Source organism: Meles meles, chromosome 9 (assembly GCF_922984935.1).
Source record: "Meles meles chromosome 9, mMelMel3.1 paternal haplotype, whole genome shotgun sequence".
Classification (NCBI taxonomy): domain Eukaryota; kingdom Metazoa; phylum Chordata; class Mammalia; order Carnivora; family Mustelidae; genus Meles; species Meles meles.
The window spans coordinates 45,780,867-45,791,396 of NC_060074.1; the positions used below are offsets into that span (position 1 = coordinate 45,780,867).

The following is a 10,530-nucleotide window of genomic DNA, read 5'->3' on the forward strand; positions in this document are numbered from 1 at the left end:
ACATGAGAAGGATTTCAGCCTCGGGCCTTGGGGCGTAGCTGACCTATGTTCTGGGGGCAATTCTGCACTTGCCTGGTCACTTGGCCTAAGTCCCCTCCAGCCCCAGGTCCCATCTCGTTATCTCTGACGTGACGTCCCTGGATGGGTCACTCCCACCACAGGCATAGCCTGCACCCCCAGCCTGAAATAGGGCCCCACAGGGTAAGTTTTTACACCGCCTTCCTTTGCTAGTGCGTTTCATTTGGAAGCTAAATTTAGTGACATCTAGAGAAATCATAATTCACTGGTCGAGGTAGTTCCTGGCCCTAGAGGCCCCGAGTCCCAGAGGAGGCTGCATCTTCCTCTTACCTGGTTGTCCAGGACTGCTATCCCTCACGACCTCTAAGCTTAGGGAGACCCTTTACAGTGTCCTGTGACGCGGGGAGGAGAGATGGGATGGCCTCCCTCAGAGGAAGGCTGGATAGGCTAACTGGTGGGAGTCCTGGCGCGGACCCTGTGCCTTCCTGCCCCTGCTCCCTCGGGAACTGAGAGAGCTGGCCTAGACCGTCCTGTGGCCACATTGATTCGAGGCCCGGAGGCTGGGAGGCACCATGCAGAGAGGGGTTCTGGAAGCAGAGGCAAGCCTGCCTTCTCCCCAGGCTGCTGCCAGGCCGGCGTCTCCTCATCAGGAAGGCCATTCCAGACACTATCCGGTCGAATTCCCAACACCAGGCCCGAGGAGAGCGACAGAGACGGAGACAGAGACAGAGAGAGATAGCTTTGCTTCCGAGCTGGTGTGAAACTCTTACTCCCCTGAGGGACCAGGGCCAACAGCCCTGCCTCCAGCTACCAGGGAGCCGTGGGAGACTAGTACGGGCATCATAAATATGGTCGTTCACGACAGAATTCACTTTCTCATGCACGGCAGGCAAGCCGGGAATCAGACTTCTGAGCAGGTGCCCCACACAGTGGAGCACAGGGCTTCGGAAGCAGGGAGGGGCCCAGGGGCACAGGAGCACACAGCCTGTGCTGGCCTCCAAGCGGCCTTCCTGGACATCTCACCGTCCCCGGGACGCACGGGAGCCACAGGGCCTGGGAACCCAGGAGGTCCCTCCAGGGCTGTGCTGGGTGCAGGGTCTCAGCCTTCTCCCAGGCCCAGCAGCAGAAGCCCAGCAGCCCACTGGTGTCCTGGGAGCCCCGTGGGGCCGGCAGGGGCACCCTCTCCACCCAACCATTCCTGGAAAAGTGGACTCTCCAGAGGGGAATGGGCCAGGCCCCAGCCAGCAGAGAAGCTCCTGGATCTTGACTCTGGCCTGCTTTGCAGAGTGCTATGGCCCCTGAGAACCCCACGGCGGTGGCCTCCATTTGACTCTGGGAGAGGGCCTGGCGGCCAGCAGAGAGCGAGCAGAGTGTCCTGCCTGTCAGAGCCACTGCTTGGCCCAGGGATAGCGCACAGACCACCCCGTATGGGGCAGGGACCCCAGGGGGCCTGAGGGTAGGGGGACCTGCTCAGGCAGGTAGGGTGGCCAAGGGCACAGGCGGCCAGAAGAACCTTGTAAAAATCTTGCAAGTCTGACAGCTTCTTGATTTGTGTTTGCTTGGGTGAGAGTGGTTTGCATTTATCCGTCCTCTCCTAGGGCCTCTGTCATCCTGTAGGAATGGTCACTATGTCCCCTGACACTCCGGAGAGGTCCAACTTCAGGTGATAGAGTCTGACCTATGGGAGGACAGCTGGCCCTTCTTGCCCTCTGATTTGGAAGTGGACTCTTAGACTCCCTGGGATGGGGTAGGGTGGGGTGGGGGTGTATTTCGTTTTTGGCCTTTGAGATGGCTTTGGGGAAGGTGCACAGAAGTTGGCAGGGAGGAGAGGGGGACTGAACCATGAGGATGTCCCCCCTGGCCCTGCTGGGGATCCCCATGTATGGAACCCCCCCAGGAGCCAGTAGGGGTGGCTGGATCTCTGCCTTTTTGATCGGTCAGCTGAACCTGGCAGCTGCTCCTGTAGGTGTTGGCCCCGTGTGCTAGGGGTGGTCTGTTTGCGGCCTGCCTGGAGCTGCCTGCAGGTCCCACCTGGAAGGAAGTTGCAGATTCTGTCCTCTGAGAGCAAAACCTCTTATTTCCACTGTCTTTGGAGGAGGCATTTGTCCTGGAGATAGCCCCAGGGGCAAAGCGGCTCTGAGAGCGCTAAAAAGTCCTCAGCAAGAGGGAAGGAGCAACCCTCCTCCGCTGGGCATGGTGGCCTTCTCAGAGCCTCCAGGGCCTGTCGCTGGCACCCTGACTGCCTTTCTCTTATGGTGAGTAATTGTGGAAGTTGCCGGCTGGCTGCACAGCTGTGTCCACTTCGTGTCCCACCTACCCCGGCCGGTGTGTCTGGGCTGTCAGGCGGAAGGGCAGCTGGTGGGTGTGGTGGGGATGCCTGCCATGTGGATGGCCCCCAACAGGGAGAATCAGGGTGCCCCAGTCCTCTTCCAGCCTTGTCTCTAACCAGCTTGTGTCTCTGGCAAGTCACGGCCAGTCTCAGGTGCAGCCGACCTGGCTGACCAGGGACGTGCGGGATGTGGATGGGGCTGACTTAGCTGTTCTGGATCCTCTAGGGGCATCTTCTGAAGAGCTGGGCATTTGGCAGAGTGTGGACATTGATTCCAGGGTCCAGGGCGAAGCCTGCTGCTGCATTTCTCCTGAGCTCCGGTATGAGGCTGATGCTGCTGGCTGGGCCAGAGACTGAGAAGGCTTGAATGGGAGCTAGCACGGTAGAGAGAGGGTTTCTGGAAGGAGACCAGAGCTTCACTCCCACGCCAGCTTTGCGCTGGAGTCCACACGATCTCCTCGTTGTAGGCCTCTTTCCACAGAAGTTTATCGAGTACCTACTATGTGCCAGGGCTTGGTTTAAACCCTGGGGATCCATCTGGGGAAGAAACCCCAACCTGGCGTGAAAAGGATGTTGGGCCCCCAGCCTCTTGTGTGCTGTGGCTTGGATCTCTGTGAGCCCTGAGCTGGTGGTCTCAGGGTGCTCTCAGTGGGTGTTTTTACAGATGCCCAAGCCGAGGCCTGGAGAGCTGAAGTCACCTTCCCAAGGTGGCAGTGACCACAGTGGCAGCACCAGGATTCAGCTCGAGACCTGAGCTCTCAGTTCCTGACTTCCAGGAGCTTCCAGAATGCTCGAGTCTTAGCACTGCTGCCTCAGTATGTACTGAGCTACTGGTTCATGACCCCTTCTAGCACCAGAATTCCGAATGTTAACTGCTCGGCTTTCCTGGAGCAAAGCCTTCTGGGTGGCATGGAAGGGGTTCTTCAAATCCATGACTTGACTTGGTTTGCCGATGTCTTACTCAGCGTCTCTGCACTCAGGGTCCCGGATGGCATGACCTGGCCTTTGGTTCTTCTGCCATTTGGACAGGAGTCAGAGTCGTGTCTCATTGGCATTTTATGGGGGAGACTCTGCATGGTGGGGGGCGGGGGCTACATGGACTATTTCCTTACCCGCCTCGCAATTTTGCTGTGAACCGAAAACTGCTCTAAAAAAATATTCTTCGGCAAAATAAACACATAAGAAAAAAAAATAAGATAAAATGGGAAGTGTTTTCTCATCTGTAAACACTGAACAGCTTAAGTAATACAGATAGGAATGACCAGGTTCTGGGAGATTCTGTGTAATGCTCTTGTAAAACAGTCTGGTTCCAGAGTCTTCGTAACCTGGTCGGCTTATCTTACAAATACCGAGACATTCAGATTTCCCCCTTTTCTTGAGTGAGTTTGGAAGAGTGCGAAATCAGGGGCGTGGTGATCACGGATAGATGGGGCTGCCTGGTGTGGGGTCCTGAGGCCTGTGGGGCAGGCAGGAGCTTGGGGTGCCTGGGGACCCGCAGGTTCCTTCGGCCTCCGAGGCTTTTCCAACCAGCGTTCTTTTTGGCCTGTTTGTCTTGCCATGGGACGATTGTTCCATGACTGGTGGCCATACTTGCAGAGATAGGAGCCCTAAGTACTTTCCTCTGGGTGGAAGACATTTCCAGGTAATGTTTCCCCCCCAGAAGTGGCCCCCAGGGGTGCATTTTCTGAAGCTGTATATGCCTAGCCTTGTCTGTCCTGCTCCCACACATGGTCCGTGGACCCTTTTCCAGAGAAACCCCTGGCATCCTGGGATCGCGGGTCCGCAGGCACCAGCAGGAAGCTCTCCTGGTCTGGTTCTTTTCTGCCTCTTTTTATGTCTGGAAGCCAGTGGGAAGTTTTCTGAACTCTTAGAGTCCAGAACTTTCCTTGTGATGTGGCATGGCTGCCCGTGTTGTCGTCGCTCTTCCCAGAACTTTGTGTTCCTTTTAATCTGGGACCGACAGCCTACCCTAAGCACAGGGACATTTCCCTCCACATCTTACCCGGGGCTGCGTCTCCTCCCTCCTTCCACATTCCTTGTCTTTTGCTCAGATGCTGGAGACCTCCGCGAGTCAGTCTCTGATTTACTGATCGTTTTTCATCAGTGTCCTTTTGCTATTTTGCTCCTATTTCTTGCAAAATATGCCGCTTCCATACTTTTCTGTGATTTCCAAGAGCGTGTTCCTTGTGTCCTGGCTGTGTTTCTCTTTGAAAACGGAGTATCCTCATTTTATCCACCCAGACTCCCCTGGCATCTCTCCAAATGACGAATTCCACCGTTCTTAAAGTTTGGTCCCTGTGCTCTGGGCCATTCGTGAGGTGCTCAGCTCGCCGACTTCCCCACCGTGGTCCTGATGTGAACCATTCCTTGTTTTCTACTCGTATTTACGGGCCTGTCAGATTGACACGGGCGGGTGGGATCTATGCCTCCAGCCCGCCCTGGGGTGGGGGAGGGGGGCGTCTTCAAACCTCCAGGAGGCCATGTCTGGGCTCGGCCCAGCTGAAGAATGGTGGTCGAAGACTGCTGGGGTGGTGGGGATGCTGTCCCCTGTGGGTTGGGCAAGACCCATGAGGGCAGGTGTTCAGCTACCAATGAACATTCACCTCCAGGGGAAGGAACCCCAACCCTAAGTCCAGTGCACCTGGGAGCCCAAGAGTTGAGGCGGGGGATGTTTTCAGTGTAGTGACTGGAAGGAGAGAGAGACACAGGTGGCTACAGGAGAGGGCTGGCAGGGGTAGCCCCTTTTGGTGACCTGGACAATATCAGGGTCCTGTGGAGGTAGAGTCCTCTACTTTCCTGCCTAAGGGGGCAGTGAGGGCCAGAGCAAGGCCCTCCGTGGCCATGCCCCTGGGTTTGTGTGGGCAGGGCCTGGCTCCCTGAGCCTCACGTTCTGCCCCTCCAGCCTCCACTGGCAAAATCCCAGGGGTGTGTGTGTGTGTGTGTGTGTGCGCTGTAGTGACCGGAGGTAACATATCTGTGCCCATTTCCCCCCTTATTCCCTACTCTGGTTTTTTTCAGCAGTCAAGCGAAGTTCAAGGTCCCTTTCCTTTCTGGCTGCAGAGTCTTAATGCCATTTCCGTTAAAAACGTTGTTCCTGTCTACTCTGTGTTCTAGTTGTTTCCAAACGTGTTTCTTCTCCCCTCTTAGATTACTCGGATTCTTTTCTGGGCTTTTAAAACTATTTCGGGCACACGATCGATGCTCCATACATGTTAGGAAGATGGACGAAAGGATGGATGGATGGACAGACGGTGGGTGGTGGATAGATGATGGAAAGGTGGGTGGGTACGTACATTCATAGATGGTGGTTGGATGGGAGGAAGGAAGGAGGAGTGGGTGAACCGACAAACTGAAGGATGTGTGGACAGAGGGTGGGTGGAATGATGGATTGATGGATGGATAGAAGGTAGGAGGGAAGGATGGGTGGTGTGTGGATGGATGAAGGGTGCATGGGTAGATGGTGGGTGCATGGGTAGACGGACAGAAGACCTTATAATAAATGCCCCCTTAATCGCCCTGCCTCCCTTTTTGGAGAATTCGTGTTGGTTCACCTATTGGATTAGGTCCTGGAAATAAGAATCAGTGAAGACCCTTTACTGTGCCGTGGTGCCCAAGGTCCTGGTGTGGGAGAGAGGAGCAAAGGTGCTCTCTCAGCATAGCCACTGCCCTGCCGCTCTGCCCGCCACCCCCCTTCCCTGCAGGGCAGACAGCAGCAGAGCATGAACCCCAGACAGGGCATACGCGTATGGTTTCAGGTCGCTGTTCTATGCAGGAGGCAGCCCTGGGCCCCAGATGTTGTGTGTTTGTTGCCGAGAACGCTGCCCGTGTCAGCAGACATGCTTGGGGTCAGGGTGACATCAAGGGGCCCAGGCCCCCAGCTTCTCTGTCAAGAAGACTAATGAAACTGCTCCCTGCGGGCACGTGCAGCAAAGCCCAAAGCTCACCACTGCTGGGGGACGGCTGCTGTCACTTTTGGCTTTTCACGGATGATCCTGTATTTCCCCTCGGAGGGTTGGCACAGCTCATATATCAAAAATGGTTGTAATTATTCCCTCTCTGAGGAAGGCTTCCATTCAGCTTTCTCTAGCTGCCCCCCTGATTAATTATCTAATTACAACCACATTCTCCAAGAGAGAGCAGCCTTTGACTTTCTGCCCGGGACCACTTAGAAAGGCAGATGGATTTGGAGGGTTCAGGGCTTGAAGGAAAAGTAGTGTGTATGTGTGTGTGTTTGTGTGTGTGAAATCACCCGAGTTTGGGGGACAGTGTGTCTTTGCAGACCTTTGTCTTGGCTCGGCAGGGGTTTCTAGAGTTCTCTGGGGAATGTGTCGGGAAAGAGCTGGGAGCATGGAGACAGGAGGAAGCTTCCTGCTGCCCAGTGCCCAGTAGGATCAGGGACACACACACACACACACACACACTCACACCCCGTGCTGAAGATGTCACCCATCACTGTATCAGAGATCCTTCTGTGTTTTCATACCTTTCCACATCATTGTCCCAGGGCCTGAGGTTGACTGTCCTTGACCTCTTGTCCTGGAGGGAAATTCCTCATGGTGACCCTTCTCCCAGCCTCCTCCTTGGTAAAGCCATTCCTGACTCCTCCCCACCCACAGGCCCCTGCCAGCCTCCCATCTCGGCATCAGTTTACCTCCGACCCCAGCCCAGGGCAGCCCTCAAGGGCTCTCGGTGAATGGACTTGTCTGCTTGGGTTATGAAGTTTCTCTGGTTATTTCTGTGTTTGTTCTCCCGACGTGGAAGTGGGCAAGCCGTGCGCATCAGGCGGTGGGCTAGGCATAAAGACCACGTGCGACCAAAGGGCTCACCAGTCAGTCTTAAGGAATCGCTCACGAAGCTCGGGGTTTTCCTGGGAAGGATGCTATCGGTTCAGGGCTGGTTGCAAACTGGCCACGGGTTCTGTAGGACTGGGGTCCTGCAGGACTAGGTGATCAGCCACCCACAGCCCCCCGGAACAGCTGGTGACAGGTGGGAAGTTGTCCTAGCCACAAGTTGCCACCTTGGAGCAAGGTGTGGGACCCACCTGTCCGAACGCTCAGTCCCTTCAGCACTCAGGTGCACGACCTTTCCGCAGGTGTCGCAGGCCTTGACCACACACTCGTGTCCAGCAATCTTATCCCCTTCCCTCCACCAGAACTCATGACCTTGGGCTTACAACAGCCACAAGTCTCTAAAGTCTGGGCATCACACACCTGAGCTTCTTCCCAGCACATCTTCTCCAGCAAGCCCCATGGCACACACGGTAGCCGGTGCGGTCTGGGACCCCACCGCTGGGTCTCTCTCTCTGCCACTCCATCTAGCCTTCCGTCTGAAGCCCCACTCTGTTTCCAGGCTCCAGGGTCAACCAGATAGACAGACCCTCCTTACAGGAAGGCAGGAGGCTTCCTGGGGAGCATGGCCCTGGTCAATGGGTGGGCTCCCCACCTGGTAGTTCGCTGGCCAGTCCCACGGCGCAGGGTGGGGTGGGAGGGGATGCTCTTGCGGCTCCTGGAGAGACTCGGCAAGACGCACTGTGCGGGTTTCACTGCACGCCGCCGGCAGGCATGGTCGCCCTCATGCTTCTGCGACCCTTACACCCCCTTGTGGGGTCTTTGGATGTAGGATAGTTGTGTATCCTGATCACAAAGGCGGGTCCTAGAATCGCCGTGTGATGAGCTAGCCTAGGACTGCACACACACTCCACACATACACACCACAGCACAACACATCACACACACACACAACCATGCAAACCACACACACTACACACAAACACACATCACACCACCACACACCACACACACATACACAGCACACGTACAACCACACACACCACACACACACCACACACACAATCACACACACATACATACCACACACTACACACAAACACACAAAACATATGTTACACCATACACACAACCACACACACCACACACACATACACAGCACATGTACAACCACACACCACACACACAACCATGCATACCACACACACAATCACACACACATCACACCACACACCCATGCACACCACACACACACCACACACATGACCACATACACCATACACACATAGCCATACACACACAGATACCACATACATATGCACAACACCACATATACACCACACACAACCACACCACACACATACACAACACCACATACATACATAACACAAAAAATACACACAGCAACACACAAACAACACACAACCACCACATACAACACTCACAACCCCATATACTACGTTAAAAACTACGCACACCCAAACACACACCACACATACTGCCCACACATACACAACCACGCAGACACATAAAACACACCTAACAATACACACACACACATAAAAATACACACCAGACAGACACACCACACAGACAAACACACATGCACACTACACACATATACAACCACACAGACAGCTGCACACACACACACAACAGATAGCCACACACTCACCAAACACATACACACACCACATTCCACACACATACACAACCACACACATAACTGCACACAGACAACCACACATACCACACACACATACACACAACCACACAGGCACACGCCGCGTGTGGTGGTGTCTCACCCTCCCTCTTGCGTGTCTTCCAGGCTGTCCTGTGGGGCTGAGGCTCAAGTGGAACTGGGACGCCTCCACATCTGTCACTTCTGAAACCTGAACAACCTCAAGGAAGCCTCCCCATCTGCGGTTCAGCACAGCGTGTGGACGAGGGGACAGCAGCGGCACTGAGTGGGCGAGCCCGGACTGCACAGCTCCTGCCCCAGAGACGGTCCCCACAGAGGACGCGGCACTCATGGTCCTTCTTGCCGGTGACATTTCCTTGTCATCCTGGCCGCTGTTCGGATATTTCTTCTCGGTTTTATTTTTGTTTTTTAAGGGGGGGGATTTATTCTTTCTGAAAATCTCTAGATTCAGGAACATATTTACAAGGATTGAAATTTTGGATTTGTATTTCCCTCTAAGTGCCTTTTTTAATGTATATTTTTTTAATAAAACAGAAATGCATTCCTGTACCTTCTGTTTAAACTGGACCAAGGCTCTCAGAAAAAGAACCTCGTGTTCCCTCGCCCCCCAGCCTCTGCATGACTGACTGTTCCACGAAAGCCTGGAACCCCCCTCACTCCTGGCCTCTTCTCTTTCTCATGATTTGCTCAGCTAACCATTTTTTAAAATATTTTCTGTTTCAGTGTATATGTTGCTTATTTGTTTTATTTATTGAGATATTTTTAACAAGCTCGGTGACTGCAACGTGGCTGTGTACCCCGCTCCCCTCCCAGGAATAATAAAGATGTCGGTGCAGCGCGTCTCCCTCTCCTCTTCTGTACCGCGCAGCACGGAATCGGCCTGTCAAGGTCGGAGCAGCTCGCGAAGGCGACAGTCGATTCCCTTTAGAAGGGACAAGAAAGGATGCGAGGCAGTTTATGTCCTAGGTCGTTGTTAGCCATTCTAGAAGCTACCCACCCTAACACGGTGCGAGGGCAACAGACCCAGACCTGGGTCAGCGGGTGAGGCCGGCCTCGGCCCCTCCGTGTGTCCGGCTTCTCAGCGGCTATGCCCTCCGAGGCCCCCGCTGTCAGAGCTGCTCTCCGGACCACTTCCCGTTGTCAAGCTGTGTCCGTCCCGTGTCCGTCCCTCTGTCCGAGGCCGACACTCCCCTGCGGGCCCTGCAGAGCCTTGCCCACCACCTTTCACCCGCACGCACATCCCCTGCTCCTTCGAAGTCTCAGATTGTGTCGAGCCCCTGTGTTAACTGTGGGCTCCACAGGCCACGGTCCTGTCCCCCGGAGCCTTGTACACACTGCAGGGGGAGGTTGAGGAACAAGCACCTGTGTGTACATGTAAGGTACTGGGGTACAGGAACCCCAGAAGGGCCACGGTCTGCAGCTAAGAAGGAGAATCTGGCTGGGGTCTGGTCTGGTATAGCACAACTCCGTGGGGGCCAGGACCCCCAGGCTGCTGGCTTTGGAGCACTTTACTGTGTCCGTAGACACTGCTAGGAGTAGGAGTGTGGGGAGCCTCTAGGCTAAGGGCTGGGGGATCACAAGTCACCAGGCCACCACCTTGAACCACTGGTGGCCTGTCTCCTGGGGGATGGCAGATACTAGGTCTGTTGGGCAGAGCTGTCCGCTGACAAGAGGCCCCCAGACAGGATTCTAGG

General features: G+C 55.0%; 1 protein-coding gene across 1 annotated transcript in view; it reads left to right on the forward strand.

Moving 5' to 3' along the window:
- TWIST2 (twist family bHLH transcription factor 2) overlaps positions 1–9,661 on the forward strand; it is a 50,960-nt gene extending 41,299 nt beyond the window's left edge. The window contains exon 2 of the mRNA XM_046019373.1: positions 8,963–9,661. The gene's annotated coding sequence lies outside the window, so the exon portion shown is untranslated. The remainder of the gene's footprint in view (positions 1–8,962) is intronic.
- The last annotated feature ends 869 nt before the right edge of the window (positions 9,662–10,530 follow it).